The sequence below is a fragment of the Podarcis tiliguerta genome (genome assembly GCF_965153285.1).
Source record: "Podarcis tiliguerta genome assembly, chromosome: 1".
NCBI lineage: Eukaryota > Metazoa > Chordata > Lepidosauria > Squamata > Lacertidae > Podarcis > Podarcis tiliguerta.
In genome coordinates this window covers 29,808,008-29,821,425 of record NC_139534.1, presented here as the reverse complement: position 1 = coordinate 29,821,425, position 13,418 = coordinate 29,808,008, and the positions used below count along the sequence as shown (strand labels likewise).

Sequence of the window (13,418 nt, the reverse complement as noted above, 5' to 3'; positions counted from 1 at the left end):
TTCAAAGGTGGATGGGTTTGTTTGTTGTTTAAACTCCAGCTTATTTCAAATAGCAAAACTTGAAAATATTATCCTCAGAAAAGGAAAGGAAAAAATTGCAGCAAGCAACTTGGCTAATTTGCCTAAAATCAGAATTACATTTAGAAGAATAACAAACAGCGCCTGCCTTGTACTTTAAAATCTTGCAGAATGAAGTTCAGCAAAAGGTGAAGTAGTGGAATTAGAAAGATAAGTGGCTGTGTCATTGGAGACTTCTGCATTGGCAGCGTCCAAAACCATACCTAAACAAACAGGAGCACTTTTTCCTTCCATGCGTTAGGGTTTTTCTCTCACCATCCACAGTGTAATTTTTAATTATTTGTTTTGTTGTTGCAAGTGTATTCTTAGGCTATGCACAAGCAGACAAAAAACTGGCATTATCTGAAAGAGTTAAAAAGACCTTTTCTACGGTACAGCGAACCACAGAATTTCCAGCCGCTGAGGGAGGCCAGTTGACCACTTACATTCCCCCCCCCCCAGCCCGGTGATAAAATTAATGGATTGTTTTGATTCATACAATACTTTTCATGCCTAACTGGGGGAAGCACACAGCTAGAATAAAGGAGGAGGAAGAACAATCATCCTGAAGAAAGCAGGTTCAATGTAAAGGGAGCTAATTGCAAGATGATTGCATTCTGCAAAACAAGAGGTGCTTGTGGCATTACATACCATCACAAGGGCTAGGCTTTTCCACCCTGCTGCTGCCTCTAAACAAGCTGATTTGCTAACAAAGTGGTCAGCACTCGCTCAGCATCTCAGTAGGTCCACTGCCGGCTGCTTTCCCAAGCAGAGAATCTCAAGCACCATTTTCCAATCTGATTACACGGCTCCTTATTCCGGCAGCCTTAAACCTTCATGGCAGTTTACCAACATTTTCATCACTTTTTCTTTTTTTTTACAAAGCAAAAGAACTGATAAGCTCTCAGGTACCCAGGATTTCATAGTCGATGGCTGGCAGCCAGCCAGCCAGCTTCATTCACCACACAAAACTCCATCAACATCACATTAAGGTTGGAAAAAGAAAGGTGTGGTGTGTGTGTGTGTGTGTGTGTGTGTGTGCGTGTGTGCGTGTGACCAAAGCCTTGTAGTCCCAATCCCTGGCATGCTTACTTTGAAGTAAATCTCACTAAAATGCTTAAACTCAAAGCTTCAAATTTGCTAGAGCTAGAAAGGATGGAGACGGATGGAAGGATTGGCAGCCAGAGAAGGGATGATGACACCACATTAGAATTATGCAATATATAGAAAGCATCTACAAGCTTTGACTATGTGTAAACTGTTCCTTTTCATTTGTCACAGCTATGCTATAACAAGCGCTTGTGGGAACACTGCAGCCTGAAAGTATTTATTTGAAAAACAAAACAGAGTACATCTTTTTATATATATATTAAAAAACCCTTTTAAAAAGCCACAAGGCCTCAAGAGGTTGGTTGGTCCTTGTTGCACTGCAATAAAATTAAAATAGTTCACAACTTTCTCTAATGAATTTAAATATTACACTATTTAGATGAATAATGAACTTTGAATGTGTGAGCTATTAAAAAGCCATTAAAAACAACCACAAAATGCATTAGTACATTTAAACCGCATATTGTGTAAGGAAAAGAAAAACAAGTCTACAGTGAAATTACCTGCTTGTTTACTCAGAAGTAAGCTCCACAGATCTACATGGAGCTCGCTTCCATTTGAGTGTTTATATATAGAATGGCAACCATACTTGATCAAGCGGGAGTCAAGTATGTATCTGATGCAGGCAATTTTAGATAGATAGATAGATAGATAGATAGATGATAGACAGATCAGAGGGAAGGCAATGTTTACAAGAGATTTTGTTTTTACAAAATAGAATTACGTAAATGCCATTAAAATTAAATAAACCACCAGCTGCCAGACTAGTAATAGCAACTCTCCTGCCATAGGTCTTCCATCCTTACATGAAGAAGCAACCAACAAAAACAAGGGCAGTGTGAAAGCAGAGCACAAGAGCTCTTTTGTAAGCAAAATGTCAAATATCTTCTACATTTCCTGCCAGAAATCAGTTATCAGCCCAAGTGAAAATTGGGGGCGGGGTGCTTCTATTTAACTTCCCATAAAACACAATTTATTATAAAGGGGGAGAAACAGGGAGTTGGTGTGGCCAGAGAGAAAATAAGGAAATGTACAACTAAGCTGGTGCGATGGCTCAGTACTCCAGATCAGCAGTGCATTGACCCTCTGTATCTCTGAGTCATTAGCTAGAATCCCAGCTCTGCCTTCAGGAGTAGGGAATTGAACTCACACACTGATGTGGGGAGATTCAGGATCTTGAGCATGCCAGACAGAAGGGTCATTCTCCGTGATGAGGAGGACGGTTGCCCCCCTGGGGAGGGAAAAAACTGGATGAGTGATTGTCGCACGATTCAAGCAATGGACATGCTGCTGACTCAGGGATGGACACTGACAGGCACCAATGCGTCAGGCCAGCTTGCTCCTAGTGGGAGTTGTTTTAGGGCACTAGTGCTGACAGGTACATGCAAAAGTCAAGGGGAAATAATATACATATACATGGTGTGTGTTTTACATCTCTATTTATACACCAACAGCAAGGACACACATACAATCAAGTCTATGTGAATGAGAGTAGAAGTGGAGCACTGGCTTCTTCTGTTTAGCACATACAAAGCTCATGTTAAGCATTCATCTGTAGTGTGTGCTTGTGTTTTTTTCCGCATTAGACATTTAAGTCTGACACCCTGGTATGCGTGCATATATTATGCACACGTGTAATTTGCATATGTGTAGTATCATGCATAAATGACAGCCAATTTAAAATGCCATTCTCTAATTTATATGCAAATTCTACCTCTGATAAAATAAAAAAAACATATTTTAAAAGCAGCTTATAATGCTAACACATTATTCCCATGAATGATTCTCAGTAAACTACATATGCTGACTGCAGGGCTCTTTTTTATTATTAAATGATTTATTGGATAGAGAACGAACCCACTTAAACTACAGTGGTTCGCATGAATCAGTAAATTTTCATGTTTCTAATTAAAATGTAAACAGTGTAATGAAGACATCAAGTTTTTAGGCAAATGTCTCTGCTGGTGCCACTTGGGGTATGGTAATTACTGGAGCAGATCTATGGATGCTCCTGAATCCTCTACAAGTCCAGATTAAAAGCATTACTGCTAAACCTTCCTTTTCCACCAGGGAATTGTGTACTCCAACCTATTCCCAGTTTGCTTACAGATGCAAATATGCACTCCTCTCTTTTAACTACTAGAGTGTGGAGATGGAAGTTTACACAAACGACATCAGTTGTATAAAAACAATGATGGGATTTTCAAAAGTTTTAAAGTGAAAGCTGATTTATACATTTGAATTGATGTGAATATAAAAGAGAGAACACTTTCAGAAACGCTGAAAAACCAAATCAATAGAATTACTATATCCGAAACAGATCAGTGAAGGGAAAATAATAGAAAATATTTCAAGCTAAAACCCAAATATTTTTCAGAGGACTATCCTCACAGCCCTACAGATATAAATGTTTAGACTGTGATCTTCTGCCCAGCTACACACAAATAGCCGCCTTCCTATGGAAATCTTTAAAAATACATTTCCAAAAAGATCCATTTCTAAAAGGCTAAACGTGAACTATAGGGGCCCAACTAAAACATAAACCCTATTTGGGATGCAACTATTATTGTCTTTTATCATTTGTTTATTTCAGCCTGGATATCTGCATCTGAAATTTGTCAGAATTTATCCTAAAGCAAGTGCCCTCTCCTGTGTCTATCCAAGGAATACAAGTCTTGTCTCCTCACAATTAACAGACCTTGTCTGCTGCTGCATCTCACTCCCCCCCACCCCCTGAATGAGCATAGGCTTAAAAAAAGAAAACCCCAACACATACTGTATTTGCTGCTAGGCACTTAAATAGTTGTCTCGTCCATTTTAGTAGAACACTGCACTATCCATGAAGCAACGCTTTCCCACTCTCCATCACTGTATTACACAGAGTTAAATGCTGCAAGCCAGAATAAGGATCATCAAATGGTCTAAAAATGCAACGTACACAAAGGCCTTAAAACACGCACACAGTTCAGATCCAGACTGGTATAGTCAATGTCCATGATATTATTACATAAAGACTAAATAAGCATGTCTGCATTGCTAAACTGCATTGTGGAGATAAGTGTACGTAACAAATGTGGGGGTAGGGAGGGGCATATTCCACAGTGTATTTGCCTTATTAAAAACAACATATACAAGCAACATATACTAACAAGTGTATATTTAATGTCAGAATCATCTAAATTTTATGTTTCACTAAAGCACAAATTGTTTAGTTCTTAAAATTATGAACAACAAATTATTTTTCTACTAGTAGTAGATCCAGTTAGACAAACAGTATCCTGAAGGACAATTCATTTCATAGAAAATATGCTGAGTGCTGAAACAAATCATTTTTATTTACCTCAATGCTAAAAATAAAATTTCAACATCCCTGCCATTTTAATCAACTGTGTATCTAAGACAATCCTACACTTTCCATCCATGTCCGAGGCCCATATTAATCAGGTGTTAATTTTTTTAAAAAAATATATGCTCTAGCTGTTTGGAGTTCATTCAAGGTATTTCATTACGAGCTTATTCGTTTAAAATAAACGTTCCAGCCATATCAAGTTTAACCCTTAGTGAAATGTGAATGAATGCTTTAAATGAGAAGATTAATAAAGAAAGGGATGTTCCAATTCCAAGCATGGCATGCTATGTATTTTTAAATTTGTCTATGCCAGATGCTGTCAGTCAGAACAAAAAACTGTCCAAGCAGACAATCTGTGTGTCTGAATGTTGATCATGTTGGAAAGTAAAAAAAAAAAAAAAAAAAAAAAGGAGGGGAGGGGAGGGGGAAGTGTGTGTGTGTGTCAAGGATTCATGGTCCTTCATCTTTGCAGTAGAGCAAACACGTCTCTCAGTATAGCGACAGACAGCTGCTTCCACTTTCTAATGTGCCCTAACTTAGATCACTGAAAGAATTGTCAGCACTCAGAGAAACACACAAAGATAACACAGCCAGCTGCCATGAAGGAGGGGGAAAACAGCACAGCTCAGAAGAAATGGGATTTGTTCCATTTGCATGATGCTGGCTCCCTTGGGCCCCTTTCTTTCAAATCCACAGCACAAAAGACAACACTTAACATATTTGCTTAAAGATGACAACCTCATGTTGATTTCATTTGGATGTAACAGTGTCAGGATTACAGATATGAGAATATATTATATCCGTAACAGAGACTGACAAATGTATCCATCAGTAGAACTGTCTGATTCATCTGCTTATACAGCCATTTTGCCATCCCAAGGGTTCCATCTAAGTAGTAACTTTGGAAGACTGAAGGTCTAATTTTATTACACCACATTTCAACCTACTAAACAATATTATTTCTAAAATAGATCATTTTTATTGGAAGTCTCCCTGATGAAAAATCCAGTAGACACCAGAGAATTTATGGACTGGATAGATCCCCCTGGACTCAATATATTGCTGGTTTTAAGCAACTTTCATTCTACACCATCAAAACTAAGATCAAAATAAACCAACAGCATATTTAAAAAAACAAAACAAAAACAAATGTAGATTTTTTGAAGTACCCATTTTAAAAAGTGTGCTTTAATCCAATAAAAAAAAATGTCACTTGATAAGTACATTAAGCTTACTTGGCCACTTAAAGGAATGTGTAGCACAATATCCCGGAATTCACACACCAGCACGTAAATATTTCGATAGTAGTAGTAACACATTATTGCATTGTACTCCCTTATATTTGGACTTCCAAAAGTGGTTTGTCTTTTTATTTTAAGGAATTCCTCAATGTGTATATATTTATATCTAAAAACAGACCAGCAACTAGTCTATAAAGATGCACAATACTACAGAAATGTTGATGTCAACAGACACGCACATGTCTCTGCGGCTCCCTTCTGCGTATGATTTTATAGATCAACCCCACCCCTTTCTGATCAAATTAAGCAGTTAGGTAATGGTTTCACTCCATTTCAAAATGCATTACTTTGAATTGTGTATAGGGGCTTGTTCGTTCTTTCGTTCGTTCTCTCTCTCTATCCCTCCCTCCCTCTCTTTCTTTCTCTCCCGCGCCACCCCCTCCCACTACACAAAGTGACTAGGCATAATGAAATGCTGGCTGCATGTCTTTGTCCAGAGGAACTCTAAACTGCTTGTTGCTATTTGCTGGCACACAAGAACTGCACCATAATTCACTAGATTGGAGCTGTTTTGTAAAATGGAGTTAACTGCTGTACGTGGAATTTCAGCCCTGCAGATGGTTACGAATCATTATTTTCAATTTGTTTAGTTTCACATAAGGAAAGGAGTATGGGGAGGGGGAGCAAGATCAAAATATATGCCGAGGTTGCAGGGCGGGGGGTTAGTGTACTGGTTTGCAGTAACACAGCATTAAAATAATCTAGTACAAAGTACAAATCTCGTTAAAAAATGCTGAGTATATAACCCCACCTCCTCCTCTTCTTGCATTTTTAAGAAGTTGTTCATTGATCAGAATATTCAGTCCTAAAATCTGGACCACATACAATTTTTGTTTGTTTTGTTTTGTTTTGGAAATGGGATTGTAAGGTCTCTAAAAGCAAAGTCATCCTCTGTCACATTTGCCATCACTGAAGCCAAAATCATTCTATTCCATAAGTGGCTCAGTTGTCTGAGTGTAAATGGAACATAAAGCATTTATGGACAAGTGCATATGGACAGAAATTGAGCTGTAAATATATAGGCAGGGCAAATATTGGAGCCTAGAAACATCTGGGGCTGAAACACAAGATGTGAGACTTATTCTGAAAGTGGCCACTTAATTGCACAGTTGATTTATACACTTGCTGTTTCGATTAAACAGAATATTAGAAATTTCCTGAAGAGAAATACAGAAAGTGAATGCTTTAGTAAGGATGATTATGTTTCGATCTCATTGCAGAATAGGTGAAGGGGGGGTGGGAAATGGCACTCTCTCTAACACTTCTTTAGAAAACAAATGAAGCATTTCTACTTCAAGGACAAACACTTAAAAGCTTTTCTAAATTCAAACCAAAAGCATTATTCTACAAAAGGTGCAGCCACCAAGCTTCAGTGTTTGAGAGTATCCTTAAAGCATACTTTGAGCAGTTAAATGATTAAATAGCTTCACTTTTTAAAAAAATCTACATTTGATTATGTTGTTCAAAAGGCATCAACAGAATTAATGCACTTATCAGCATACTTATTAGTATTTCATTCTGGAGAGTTGATTCATTTGATTCTGGTGCCACATTATCACAGCTGCCATCAGAGGCATTCAGACATGCCTTCTTCCTAAGCAGTATTAAGGGGGCCATGAAGACCCTCTTGGTTCGAAAAGCCTCTGCCCTTCTTCACGGCAAAAGAGCCTAAAAAGAAAAGCTGTAAAAGCCATCTATTCAATAGGGTAGCTTAGAAAGATTAAGGGTTTGGGCTTTTAGGCAAGGGTGGTATATACTGTCAATCATCCACTGGGTTGAAGCTTAATTTTCTCACTGGATTATATTTTCGTATTTAGCAATTAAAATATTGCCAAAGCAGTATAAGATTACATGAACTGCTTGCTGGACCAGAAGAAAGGTCCTTTTAGCATTCTCGGCTCCAACTGTGGCTAACCAGATGCTCCAAGGATACTCATGAAGGCATGTTGGAAAGAGCTGTGTATTGATGTCGCCCCCCCCCCCCCGCATATACCGTCTCTGAAATATGAATATCTAATTCTTGGCTCTTATGCTGACAGCTAGGTCTATCCTCCATGAATTTCCCTTACTCTCTTCAAAAGCAGGTTAGCAGCAAGCACCACTCATGTGGCAGTGAGTTCTGTAAGTTATGTGGAAGTAATTTATTTTGTTTCTCCTGAACCTACTGCTAATAACCGATTTTGATGGCCCTAAATTTTGTAGATTGCAAGAGAAAATCTGAAACCGTGAGATGTAACGATGACATTTCAAATCAACTGTATAGTGAAGCAATCACAATTCTTATTTCTAGCACTCTGTTTACAGCAGGGATGGGGACCTGTATGGTGTTAAGTTTCCCACTTCGTATCAGTCCCAGCCACTGTGGCCAATAGTCAGAGGTGTTTCTTGCCCTGAAACATCTAGAGGGGGCCAGTTTTCCCACTTCTGAATTAAAGGAGGCTATTTGAAGAACGTGCAAGTCTAACAGAAATGATGTAGAGTTGGTAAGTACCTCCTAGATACTACAGATATCAGGTTACACATCTTAAGGGCAACCTCTCTTCAGGAAACAAACAATACCAATAATTACCTGTGACCCCAATAACTCATCTCCTAGCAAGGAATGAAACCTTAATATTCAAAAGGAAGTATGGCCCTACTCAGGCATTTGATTGAATATATGTGGGCCTAAAGTGGATTGGGGTTGGGACATGCATGCAAGTTCCACCACTAACATAACATATCTATGTATGCCGGCTCCACTTTCAGCCTTCATGTGTTAAGCATGAAGAGATATCCATTTGCTCAATATGTGAAGGTCAGAAGTGGAGCCAGCACATGCAAGGGTGTTGGGCTTGCCTGCGTGCCTCCAGCCCTCTCCACTGCGGAATACCTGAGTGGGGCTTAGATGCAGTGGGGGGTGAGGACATCTTTCTCCACAAGGCCAAGTCAATGGGTTTATGTTGCTCATTCTGGAGAGCAAGTGCCATTGCTTTCTTATGACACAATGCCATGCCAACACCCATAATTTCTCCTCATAATTTCCAATAACATTTCAAAACCCAATACTTAGCTTAACTACTCACTTTTAGGAGAGGTACACAAGACTGCAAAGGAGTGGCTGTAGTGTGACTCACTTGTTAAGTGAGTGTATGAGATACAAACACAGCTGCACACATATGCTGATTGCCCAGGGGGTGGGGAGAGATCTTCATCCCTTAGGTAAGTATTTCTGAACTTTTTGAATACACCCCTCCCCTCCTGTACTCCTATACCAATCATTTGGTGTCCTATGTGCAGACATATCTGAATGAAGTTGTGTGCAGATAGCCTGCTCCAGAACATGATTCTCTGCAGACTGAGAAGGTAGAGCCACTGCAGCATTGGAAGGAGAATAGAGTAAGAGATCTGATCCCTCCCTATAAAAATCAAGCATTGAGAAAGATAAGCATGAAGCAGGAGCTCTTTCTGTTCTCCTTTCTTCTCAGCTCACATTAGAACTATGGATTTAAACTCAACATATTTCCATTGGCCCCAATATGAATCCATCATTATTTTGTTTGTGGCGTAAAACTTTTTGACCAGACACAAAATATACACCTTTGGCTATTTCCAACCAAAGTTCAACTGGAAGAATATGGTCCTATGAACAAAACACTTATCAATGGTGTGTTTATCAAATGATACGGGTGGTGTATTATATAGTCAGAGTAAGGCTATGTCTACCAAACTGAAAATAACTGATCAGTGAACTGAAACTTTCCTTTCCATCGTCGCTCTCACTCATCTCCTACCCCACCCCCTGCAAGCTCTCCATAGTTTACTTACCAACCTGTGCAGGTCTACTTCAGCTGAGCTTTTCAGGATGCTTGTGTACCATTCCTTTCCTAAAAGAGTATGGAATGTTGCCTTATGAAGTACACCCCAGCAAAATTACCATCCTTTCTTTTAATGCACCCTTGTCTATATTTATGCACATCATGGTGACCCAGAAGAGGCCAGAACAGATCAGGCTTATGCGTGTTCCACCATCATACATGATGACCCAGAACACAACCCCCGTGCAAACGGGTTGCCTGTACTAGGAATTCACTTAGTAAATTCAGATGAGAAGTAAGTAATAGTTTGAAAAGAAAAGATTCACTCCCTGAAGACATACCCATGTCTTTAGATGTGGCAGGAGGAGTCAGTTCTGGAAGCTATACTAAAATGCATGCCTAAATAGTACCAGAACAAACAATAACGTAAAAAAAAAAAGGTACAAAACAACAAGACCAAGAGCAAACTCTTCACTCAGAATATGTAACCAAAGTTGGCAAAGAAGAGTTCTAAATGTTATTAGACTGCCAACAGTGACATATCAAAGCTAAAAAATGCCATGTACTAATGTAGTGTTAATGAACTTAAACTAGTTTTAAATTGCAACCTGTCAACAATGATCTTAAGCCAGTTGTAGGAAGCCCCTCCCCTCTGTCATCCTCCACTACCAGACTGATACCTTATGGGTTCATCTTTCCAGTCTCACTTTGGTGACATTTGTAAACTAGTGGAAACAGACCCAATTCATAGATTATAAGCAGCACTGGTTTTCTAGTAGAGTTTGAAGGAAGTAATTATGTGAACAGGAACGGCAACACAATTTCTTCTAAACCAAAGTGATCTGTTTCCAGCTAAACAAAGTAATCACATCACATGCGCACACCGTTGTTCTTATACAGTATTACTGGAACTGCATTGAAACAATGCAGCTAACATATAAATTTGTCTCTACCTTCTGGGATAGATACAAAAAAAGAACACCCTACTATCAATTCAGAATACTTAAGAGGACTCTACAGGTCAAATATTTTGCATGTTGAGAGCTGAATATGATAAATTATACGGGAAAAGTCTGAACAGTTGCTTTCAAGTAACTGTAACAGTAGATCTGCTTATTCTCTCAGATTACAGCAATGGCAAACACATACTGTATCTCTGGGCTTAATTCAGCGTTTCTCAAACTGTTTTCTCTGGGCCACACTTTCAGAATCATGAATTTGCTCAAGCCACACCAAACTTTTAATAAGAAATACATTGGGGGGGGGGGACAACTCCTAGCAGTGATTTATTTATAAAACAGAACACAACCACTTCATAATATACTCATGGGCCATCCAGAAAGTATAAAGCAATTCAACTACATAAGAACATGAATCATTCCCAAAATAAAATTATAAACAAGCCTCTTACACATGTACCTTAAGTATGTAAACAAAGTCAATGAGAGGTGTGGGCTTGCTTTTTCCAGGAAATCTGATTTATATTGGGTCCAATTTGAGTCAAACAAATTCTTATCTCATCAACACAAATAAGCCTTTCTCCTTTCTGATCTTTCATATTTATCAGAGTTGAAAATCCCTGTTCACAACAGTATGACATAGAGAACTGTAGAAGAATAGCCAATACAATTCTTCAGCAAATCTGTTCAAACAGCGATTCTGGATCACAACTAGGATTGTCCTCAATATCACTTGATACACTTTGCTCTCGTTGTGAAAAGGTATCTGTTCATATTCTGCAAATATTTTTTTAAACTATACCCTGCACTAAACTACAATGCCCTGAAATGTTTTAATGTTTCTTTGATTGCCCTTTAATCTTGCCATCCTCTCCTGCCACACTGGTTTAATCCAGTGGCTTAAAGATAATTTAATAATGGATCCCTCATGCCATGGAGCACAGCAACATTAACAGAACCATAGCGCTGAAAGGAATCCATGAAATTTATTTCATTTCCCTAAATAATCAGCAAAGATTTTTCACACAGTGCAATACTACTGCTAGTCAATAACTGTGGAATATCCCATATATATATATATAGAGAGAGAGAGAGAGAGAGAGAACCACATCTGTGTGGAACATGCACTTTCCAGGCCCCCCCCCCCACTGCCTTGGGAATAAGTGTTGCTGCTTGCAGGTCAGTTGTGAGGGATTTTTTCCTAGCACCCATACTACCAAAATGTAGCAGCAGCAACTTCCCAGAAAAAAGGAAACAGCTTTTCTTCAAATGAAGAGTTATATTTTTTCTAAATATGCTGAATAAAAATGTTTTAAAAGACAGAAAAACTCATAAATTAGGAGACACCATAATAAAGCTTAATATCTCATGATCCATGCATGCCTTCTAACTAATAATGGTACTACTTGAGCTGAAAGAACTGCATTTCCCCACTAAATAATATTGCCACTTGAGCACTGAGAAAACCCTACATCTCAAATATTTTGTGCCAAAAAGTCTGGAACATCCTCAGCAAACAAATTCACCGAACTGGCACAAAAAACAGCTAAGAGTTTGAGCTGTGGGTGATCACTCCCAAAAGCAGATTCCAAAACCTCCTACAGGGATTGTTCAACAGCTGTACAATCCTGGCAACTTCTGTTACTGGTATGGCATAATCATACTCTTAGATCAAACCAAGTAGAAAACAGTTTCCAAATGTAGCATCGACTACAAGCGCATGGAGTGCAAACCCATCCAGAACAAGCAACTGACCTATTTCCTGGACCTGGGAACCACTGACCCACAGCAACTGTTTCCAGCTCTGTTTATTTAGTCTTCATCCAGCCCACCACTCAAAAGCCATACCGACAGTTGGTGTCCTCAGAGTATTATAAAAACACTGCACTCCAAATCCCCTAATAACAAACAGCTCCCAACAGCTTCAGTTTATGGTAAAAAGAAGCAAGGTTACATTCCCTTTATGGTCTATGAATGTCTGCAGTTACACTACCACAAATATTGGGTCCAGGTTGCGCTTTATCATCAGTGGCTGTACCATGGTACCTTCTTAAGGCTCTGGACATGAGACCCTCACAGAAAGCTGCATTAAGCACCCCTCGATCTAACCAGTCATACTCTTCTGACTAGATCTGAGCCAAGAGGGACAAGGATTGAGAGAGCTTATAGTCAGCCGCATTACTGCAAGCATTGTGGGTGGTAGTCAACTAAATTTTACTAAGAGTAGACCCACTGAAATTAATGTGCATGACTAAGGTCCATTAATTTCAAAATGGTTTACTTTGAGTAAAACTTAGTTGAATACCACCCTTTGTCCATTTCATCAGGCCTCATCCACTAAAACTGATGCCACAAAAAAGGGAAATATGTAATACTCGATGCTTCCCTACAAACAGTCGTAACTATGGCGTCAAAATGTTTGGAAGATGAGTGCCCTTATCCTCAAAATGTTGTGCAAATATTTCACAGTGTATATTTACAAGCTCCCATGGGGTGTCCTCCATGGACAACAACCTCCATACCACCCTAAAGAGTTCTGCTGGACAGCTGTTTGAGAATGCAGTAGAGATGGTTACGTCTTTTGCTGTCCCCTGCCAGATGGTAGGCACGATTATGTTCCCTAACTGGTGTTTGGACAGAACTTTCCACCAGCTGCACTACTGTTGTAATCCAGCCTGCTTCATTGTCTACAAGTTCAAAGAATTTCAGGCAGCTCCATATCACCAAAAAGGACACTCAAGAGTAATCACAACTCTGGAGCTTCAAGTCTTCCTGTTCCACAATGTAAGAAGGGCCTTGACAGGATTGTCAGCTTTATCCACTGGAAAATCCTCCACAGCATTCG

General features: G+C 39.1%; 2 protein-coding genes and 1 long non-coding RNA gene across 13 annotated transcripts in view; 1 reads left to right on the top strand and 2 right to left on the bottom strand.

The window, feature by feature from the left end:
• Nucleotides 1-13,418, top strand: part of LOC310664653 (uncharacterized protein) — a gene marked incomplete at its 5' end in the record, with an annotated part of 413,140 nt that overhangs the window by 110,205 nt on the left and 289,517 nt on the right. The gene's annotated exons all lie outside the window — the stretch shown is intronic.
• The window catches only part of FIGN (fidgetin, microtubule severing factor), a 125,110-nt gene that overhangs the window by 95,931 nt on the left and 15,761 nt on the right, over nt 1-13,418 (bottom strand). The gene's annotated exons all lie outside the window — the stretch shown is intronic.
• Nucleotides 922-7,030, bottom strand: LOC310672112. The gene is made up of 2 exons (XR_014508414.1): nt 5,961-7,030; nt 922-5,881 (listed from the first exon to the last, which is right to left on the bottom strand). It is a non-coding gene; the product is annotated as an uncharacterized lncRNA (long non-coding RNA).